This window comes from Salmo salar, chromosome ssa08 (genome assembly GCF_905237065.1).
Source record: "Salmo salar chromosome ssa08, Ssal_v3.1, whole genome shotgun sequence".
NCBI lineage: Eukaryota > Metazoa > Chordata > Actinopteri > Salmoniformes > Salmonidae > Salmo > Salmo salar.
In genome coordinates, this window is record NC_059449.1 from 4891817 (window position 1) to 4900484 (window position 8668).

Here is an 8668-nt window from a genome sequence, read left to right on the forward strand (position 1 = left end):
CCATTGTCTGCAGATAAAACCTCAGGAACACCAAATCTAGGTATTATCTCCCTCACTAGTAGCTTTGCTACTGTCTTAGCATCACAGTGTGTGGTGGGAAATGCCTCCACCCACCTGATGAACCTGTCAATAAGGACTAAACAGTATGGTCCTCTTGGCATAAAGAAATGACCTAGTTTCAGAGGTGTTCCTTTGGCAATGTTAAATTGCATGCACGTAGCACATCGAAACAGAAACTGTTTCACATGCTGAGTCAAATTTGGACAAAACCAATCCAAAGAAATTGCCTCTATCATATCCCCCCTTGACAAATGGGCCATACCATGGGGCCACTTGGCAAACAGAGGCGATAAGACAAGCTGGCAAATACGGTCTACCAGACAGTCTGTCTCCAAATGTTAGAAACGGGGTCAAGTTTACAACCCCGCTGTTGCCATACCAAATGAGAACCACCATCCAAAGCCTGTTTAGATGCAAAATCATCAGTGTCTTTCCCAACAGTAGCAGAGAAGAACATGGAGTGGCTATGACACTTTGAGGCAGCCAATTTAGCAGCCTCGTCTGCAATGGTATTACCCATACTCACAAAATCTTTCCCCCCAGTGTGAGCAGCAACCTTCACAATAGCCAAAGCAGAGGGCAGCATCATAGCCTCCAAGAGATCTAAAACCATAGTTCTATTACAAATAGGACTTCCACAAGCATTGTGAAAACCCCTACTCCTCCAGACAAAACACCAGGAGAGGCAAACCCCTGTTGCAGAATCAGAGGAAATTGTAGCCCTTTTCCCTTCTCCCATCTTACAGGGAGTGGATACTGCCAAAAGTTCAGCCTGTTGAGCTGAGAAAGTATCTGGTAATGGTTGTTGTATGTGAGTGGTTCTATCAATTGTCACAATACCAAACCCTGCATGTTTCTTCCCTTTAGTTTGATCTATATATGCAGAACCGTCAACGAAAAGCTCCAAGTCAGCATCAGTCAGGGCAGTGTCAGAGAGGTCAGACTGATGCACGAACAGTGGGCTCCAGTGTCAATTAAGAATGGGATGGTTCTTCTATGTACCCAAAGTTTGATTATTGGGTCCTTTTTCCCATCTTCGAATATGTACTGGGGACACTGGAGGAAATGATCTGGGCCTCTTCATTGCTGATCGTCCGGAAAATAGGAACTGTTGATGTTCTGATTTCCTTGTGGCCAGACACATCCTCTTCCCCCTCTCTGTGGACTAATTCATCCGCGTCCTCCTTGGTGTCCAGGACCAGGCTGGTAACCTCCTTGTGCCTGCTGGGAAGGTCCTCCATAGGTTTGGGGTTGCTGCTGGTATCCACCTTGTTATTGGTATCTTCCTCTGTTTCCTCCTCTGAAATTTCCTCTCCCTCTTCGGTTCACTCCAGGTGTTGTAGCCCATCCTTGATATTGAGGATTGTGTGGTCATTGGTTCCTCATGTGTCCAAATTGTCCACACCCCCAGCATTGCATAGGTGGCATTCTGGGTGATGGTGGGCCCCATGGTTGTGGGTTCCTATAGGTCTGAGGGGGAAATTGTACAAAAGGCACTATGGGCTGTGGTTATGGCGCAGGTCCACTTGGGGCGATGTAGGAGCAGGAGTGTTCATCATCACCATGTCAGGCTCACCTCTCAGTTTGCCATATTGTCTCCTGTTTTCCTCAGAATTGTCATCCTGTAGTTCCCTCAGTTGTTTTCGGTGTTCGCGGACTTTACGCCTTAAGTCTTTCCATTGTTCTTCGAAAACCCAGTATTCTTTTACTCATTCCAAACTTTGTTCTTCCATCATATGTCTGCCAGTTCTCACTGGTTTTTATGAGATACTTTTCTTACTACCTGTTTCCCAGTCCTTCTCCGGATCCCAGGGTCCACTACTGCTCTTATATGAACTGCTGGCCCTATGCGGAATCTTCCTGTCTTTGTCTTTGCTTGGGTTTCCTAGAGGGGTTGACGAGGACCCGATGGACCCGAATTCCGCAATTCGCCAATTACTGAAACTTTTTTCTCCATCTCGTTCTATTTTTTTTCAGTTTGTAGACTCTCACCCTCTTCTCCTTCTTCATCTTCTTTCATTAGTTCCCCCTTAATAATTACCTTTGTACCAGTAGCTATTGAAGGGTATAAACCTTCTCTCACTTCCACACCTCCTTCTTTATCTTCATAAGGTGGAGGAGCTGTAGGGTGAAGGGGACCACATCCTGGGTCTCTCTTTTTCCCTTGTTCCGCCACCCATTGACTCCTCAACTGTTTCAACTGACTTTGAGCATAAAACGTCTGTCCCTCAGTCCGAAATAGTCCCAATATAGTGGCTGACAGTATGGTAACCTTATTACTCTTCTTCTTAATGGCTTGCCCTCCCTTGACTATGTCACTTATCACATCACACTTAGTCTTATCAAATGTTCCTGTGACCGGATATCTGTACTTTTCTTCTTTGTTTGTCCACTTATTCCATTTGCAAAACACACAGTCCAGGTCAGTTTTCAAGTAGGGATATTTGTCCTGTAAATATTTCCTGTCTTGGGTCAGTTAGGATCACCACATTATTTTAAGAATGTGAAATATCAGAGTAATAGTAGAGAGAATGATTTATTTCAGATTTTATCTATTTCATCACATTCCCAGTGGGTCAGAAGTTTACATACACTCATTTAGTATTTGGTAGCATTGCCTTTAAATTGTTTAACTTCGCTCAAACGTTTCGGGTAGCTTTCCACAAGCTTCCCACAATAAGTCAGGTGAATTTTGGCCCATTCCTTCTGAGAGAGCTGGTGTAACTGAGTCAGGTTTGTAGGCCTCCTGCAGCAAAGCACCCCCACAACATGATTCTGCCACCCCCGTCCTTCACGGTTGGGATGGTGTTCTTCGGCTTGCAAGCGTCCCCCTTTTTCCTCCAAACATAACGATGGTCATTATGGCCAAACAGTTCTATTTTTGTTTCATCAGACCAGAGGACATTTCTCCAAAAAGTACCATCTTTGTACCCATGTGCAGTTGCAAACCGTAGTCTGGCTTTTTATGGCGGTTTTGGAGCAGTGGTTTCTTCCTTTCTGAGCAACTTTTCAGGTTATGTCGATATAGGAATCGTTTTACTGTGGATATGGATACTTTTGTACCTGTTTCCTCCAGCATCTTCACAAGGTCCTTTGCTGTTGTTCTGGGATTGATTTGCACTTTTCACACCAAAGTACGTTCATCTCTAGGAGACAGAATGCATTTCCTTCCTGAGCGGTATGACGGCTGCGTGATCCCATGGTGTTTATACTTGCGTACTATTGTTTGTACAGATGAACGTGGTACCTTCAGGCATTTGGAATTTGCTCCCAAGGATGAACCAGACTTGTGGAGTTCTACAATTTTTTTCTAAGGTCTTGGTTGATTTCTTTTGATTTTCTCATGGTGTCAAGCAAAGAGGCACTGAGTTTGAAGGTAGGCCTTGAAATACATCCACAGACACACCTCCAATTGACTGAAATGATGTCAATTAGCCTATCAGAAGCTTCTAAAGCCATGACATCATTTTCTGGAATTTCCCAAGCTATTTAAAGGCACAGTCAGCTTAGTGTATGTAAACTTCTGACCCACTGGAATTGTGATACAGTGAATTATAAGTTAAATAATCTGTCTGTAAACAATTGTTGGAAAAATGACTTGTGTCATGCACAAGGTAGATGTCCTAACCGACTTGCCAAAACTATAGTTTGTTAACAATAAATGTGTGGAGTGGTTGAAAAACGAGTTTTAATGACTCCAACCTAAGTGTATGTAAACTTCCGACTTCAACTGTATATTCTACATATATCAAAACAAAACCAAACCAGTGTCTTCCCTCAGGTAAAAACACCATACATAAATCCAGTGTCTTCCCTCAGGTAAGGTCACCATACATAAATCCAGTGTCTTCCCTCAGGTAAGAACACCATACATAAATCCAGTGTCTTCCCTCAGGTAAGAACACCATACATAAATCCAGTGTCTTCCCTCAGGTAAGAACACCATACATAAATCCAGTGTCTTCCCTCAGGTAAGAACACCATACATAAATCCAGTGTCTTCCCTCAGGTAAGAACACCATACATAAATCCAGTGTCTTCCCTCAGGTAAGAACACCATACATAAATCCAGTGTCTTCCCTCAGGTAAGAACACCATACATAAATCCAGTGTCTTCCCTCAGGTAAGAACACCATACATAAATCCAGTGTCTTCCCTCAGGTAAGGTCACCATACATAAATCCAGTGTCTTCCCTCAGGTAAGGTCACCATACATAAATCCAGTGTCTTCCCTCAGGTAAGGTCACCATACATAAATCCAGTGTCTTCCCTCAGGTAAGAACACCATACATAAATCCAGTGTCTTCCCTCAGGTAAGAACACCATACATAAATACATTGCGCATTGCAAGCATACAAAGGTTATCACATATACAGTAGTCATGGCATTGGTGTGCTTTGTTTCAACTATTCCATCCATTCAAAAGCTTTTCTGTAAATGTAGTGTTTGAAACACTACCACCCACTCAAGGTGATAAGAGATCTGGAAGTCAAAATCATGTTTGTTCCCATTTTTGGAGGTAGGAGGCCATTTGCGCAGTTGTCAATCATCTGCACTTATCCACAGATCCTAATTTGTGTTGAAAGGGTCTGCTCATGCGTTCCAGACTCACACACCCACTGTGCTTAGCATTGTACAGTAGGTCCTTTCCAGAAACAACCTCTAGGCACTGTGTAGATCTGAAAGGGATAGCTATGTGGAGCTATTCCCTTTTTACTTATACCTATCCATTTTCACATATACATAAAGTGAAGTGACTAGGGGGTAGGGGTTAGATCTGCCCATCCAATCACAGTCAACCTGTGCACTCTGTTTACAGTGAGCACCAAATGTATTGGGACAGTGTTGTTTTGGCTCTGTACTCCAGCCCTTTCGATTTGAAATTATACAATGACTATGAGGTTAAAGTGCAGACTGTCAGCTTAAATTTGAGGGTATTGTCCTTCATATCAGGTGAACCGTTTATATATTACAGCACTTTTTGTACACACTATAGTCCCCCCATTTTAGGGGACCAAAAGTATTGGGACAAAATCAAGTATGTGTAGTCAAAGGTTTAGTATTTGGTCCCTGATTACGTCAAGATTGTGACCCACAAACTTGTTGAGTGCATATGCTGTTTGTTTTGGTTGTATTTTGTCCCCATTAAAATGAATGGTAAATAATGTATTGTGTGATTTTGGAGTCACTTTAATTGTAAATAAGAATGGAATATGTTTCTAAACACTTCTACATTAATGTGGAGGCTACCATGACCCATTTATTTCTCTCGTAATGTAAGTCTTCTTTTTCCTGTAGGCCTGACAGAGGTCTGGGATCAGGAAAAACAAAAAAGCCCAGTTTGTCGTCACCCATAAACTGCTGCTGCTCTAATACAGGTAGGAGGTGAGAGGGTGAACGGATGGTGAACTGGACAGTCGTTCATTCTTGTCACAAATTTTTATCCCAATGTTCTAACTGAATTATTTTATAGCTTTGACCAATTCCCAGAGGTTGTAAGGCTCTGGTTAATGAAGAAGTCCCAGTCTGCAATAGATCAACACTTTATTCAGAGAGCGCTCTGCCCCCCAAAAGCAGAGCCAGTCTTTTATACACACACAAATCCTTATGTTAGGCTACTCCCTGTTCAAACAAACAGTATTTTTCCACTGACCACAGAATAGAGAAAAAACTATCAATCTTGTCACATTCTTCCAGTTTTTCACTTCTCCTCCCCCGTTGGGGCCCCTGGGTTTGAAAACCTCTAATGGTTTTCTGTTATCTGTTTTACAACTGCACCCTGCTTGCATATCGACAAAATAAGATAATGCCCTAGTTCTAGAATTCTAACAGAGCTACACACATTCTCAGATTATATTCTTATGATTCTAACACATTTCACACAGTTATAAAGTTTTGGGTGGAATACTTTAGTCATTACCTTTAAACATTCAAATTCTTCTATCAATTCTGTACTATGAGTCTAGTCAATCTATCATCGATAGAATTGAACAAGCCTCTGATATAACTGAAGTCTTCAACTTCCTTCCCAGACTCATGTTTTGAGGATTCTTCTGGGCTACCTGGCTCAGGACAGGGAGAGGCCACTACTTATACAGGTGAGTGTAAAACAAAGTCTTTAGTGTTGTGATGATACAGTACATGTGTATTTATGACAATGTTGTTTACTGTGCGTGTGTGTTCAGGTGCTAAGGTCGCTGTGCTTGGCCTGGGCCAACCCCCTCTGGAGCAGCAGCTCTGTGTGAGCCGGGCTCTACTGCTGTGTGTGGGACTACTGAGTGATGCAGAGTTACAGGAGCTACGCTCAGGTAACACCCCCAACACTACGATAAAGTATTATGTCACACGATTAGAGCGGTTCACACTACTTTCTGACCTCTGGCTTGTGCTCATTTGAGAAATGGAAAGCATTTTCCTATGGAAAGTGACAATGGGCGTTTTGTTATGGGACGTGTCCATGTAGTCCCGCCTTGTTGAAGTCCAGTTTCTTCTGTTTGGTGCCTAAGGATCACGATTCTGATGTCCTTCCCCCTGTCAGAGCTGCTACAGTGCATGCTGGGAGGGATGCAGAGCCACCTGGACAGCAGTGTAGTGCTTTTGAGGCGCATGGGCATGGATTGTCTCCACTCCTGCAGGAACATCGGCGGACTCAAGCTCAAATTCGAGGTACAGTATGGCACCTTACCCAAGGTTTTGGGTGCGTCTCAATAGCCTGAAGTGGCTCACTATCACCAGTTACTGTTCTCTGCTCATGCTGATCTGAAAGAACTTGACAGGTGAAAATAAATACCGTAATGCTTTCACCTACTGTAGCACTGTCGTATTGAGTCTATGTCCCTGTCCTGTGTGTCCATGAACCAGTGATGATTAACTGTTCATCACGTAAGCAAAAGGGAATATGTTCCATCATCTATGTTTATTTATATTAGAGCAAACACAATGCATTTCTGAACACAATGCATTTCCTGGCAGATCTGAACTTATTGCGAGCACAATATGACTTTTGTGCATCCAGACTTAATGCACCTTGGAGTGATCGGATGACAGAAGTCGCATTTAAGTACCGGGTATAACTGAGGCCATAGATGATCCATATCCATTACTTTGAGTGTTTTACTAAATGTGTTTCTTTTTTGTATTGCAGGGGCTGTCAATAAATGGAACGGCAAGGCCACAGAACATTACTTATGCAGAGCTGTGGGAGATTACCTCAAGCCTGCCCCTGGTAGAGACAGGAGTGGTGTTTACCCCTGTAGCCTGCTTGTCACGTTCGTCATAAGAAGGAGACCAAGGTAGGCGGAAATGTTTCCTTTATTCAAAAATGAACACCGTCAAAACAACAAAAAACAATAAAGCACAAACAAAACGTGAAGTGAATGGCGTGCTCACAGGCAACTACCCAAAAAACAAGATCCCACAAAAACCCAGTGGGAAAAGGCTGCCTAAATATGATCCCCAATCAGAGACAATGAAAGACAGCTGCCTCTGATTGGGAACCATATCAGGCCAACATAGAAATACATCATCTAGAATGCCCACCCAAATCACACCCTGAGCTAACCAAATAGAGAAATAAAAAGGCTCTCTACGGTCAGGGCGTGACAGTACCCCCCCCCAAAGGTGCGGACTCCAGCCGCAAAACCTGACTCAATAGGGGAGGGTCCGGGTGGGCATCTAGCCTCGGGGGCAGCTCCGGTGCGGGACGTAGACCCCGCTCTGCTCGTGGATCCGCCATCCTCGGTGGCGAATCTATTTCGGGTGTCGGAGCCGGCAACGAGCGCACCGGGCTGTGAATGCGCACTGGAGATACAGTGCGTATCGCCGCATAACATGGTGCCTGACCGGTCACACGCTCCCCACGGTAAGCACGGGGAGTTGGCTCAGGTCTAAACCCTGACTCTCCCCATGTGTCCCCCCCCTCTCGGGCTTCCGTTGTTGTGCTAATTCCTCGTATCGTCGCCATTCCTCTCTTGCTGCCTCCATCTCCTCCCTTGAACGGCAATACTCTCCACTCCGCATCCAGGACCCTGCTCCACTCATGATCTCCTCCCATGTCCACTCATCCTGGCCACGCTGCTTGGTCCATTTTTGGTGGGATCTTCTGTCACGTTCACTATCTTCAAACTCCCTGTCGTAAATAAGCCAAGGCGCAACGTGCATGAAATTCCACATCCTTTAATCGAAGTGAAACCAAAAACAATACAGAAAGGAAACGGAATGTGACGTTCTGGGCTGCTCGCACAGGCAGCTACACAAAAACAAGATCCCACAATACCAGGTGGGAAAAGGGCTGCCTAAGTATGGTCCCCAATCAGAGGCAGCTGTCTATCGTTGTCTCTGATTGGGGACCATACTTAGGCAGCCCTTTTCCCACCTGGTATTGTGGGATCTTGTTTTTGTGTAGCTGCCTGCGAGCAGCCCAGAACGTCACGTTCCGTTCCTTTCTGTATTGTTTTTGGTGTTTACCACTGTAGCCTACAATAGGGGTGGAGATTATGTTATGTGAATTTCGTTATCAATGTTCATAAACTTCAATTGATCTACTCAGTCTGCAACCCAGAGTTTGTAAGATTCTGGTTGAATGAAACAGATGAGAGTCCCAGCTTAC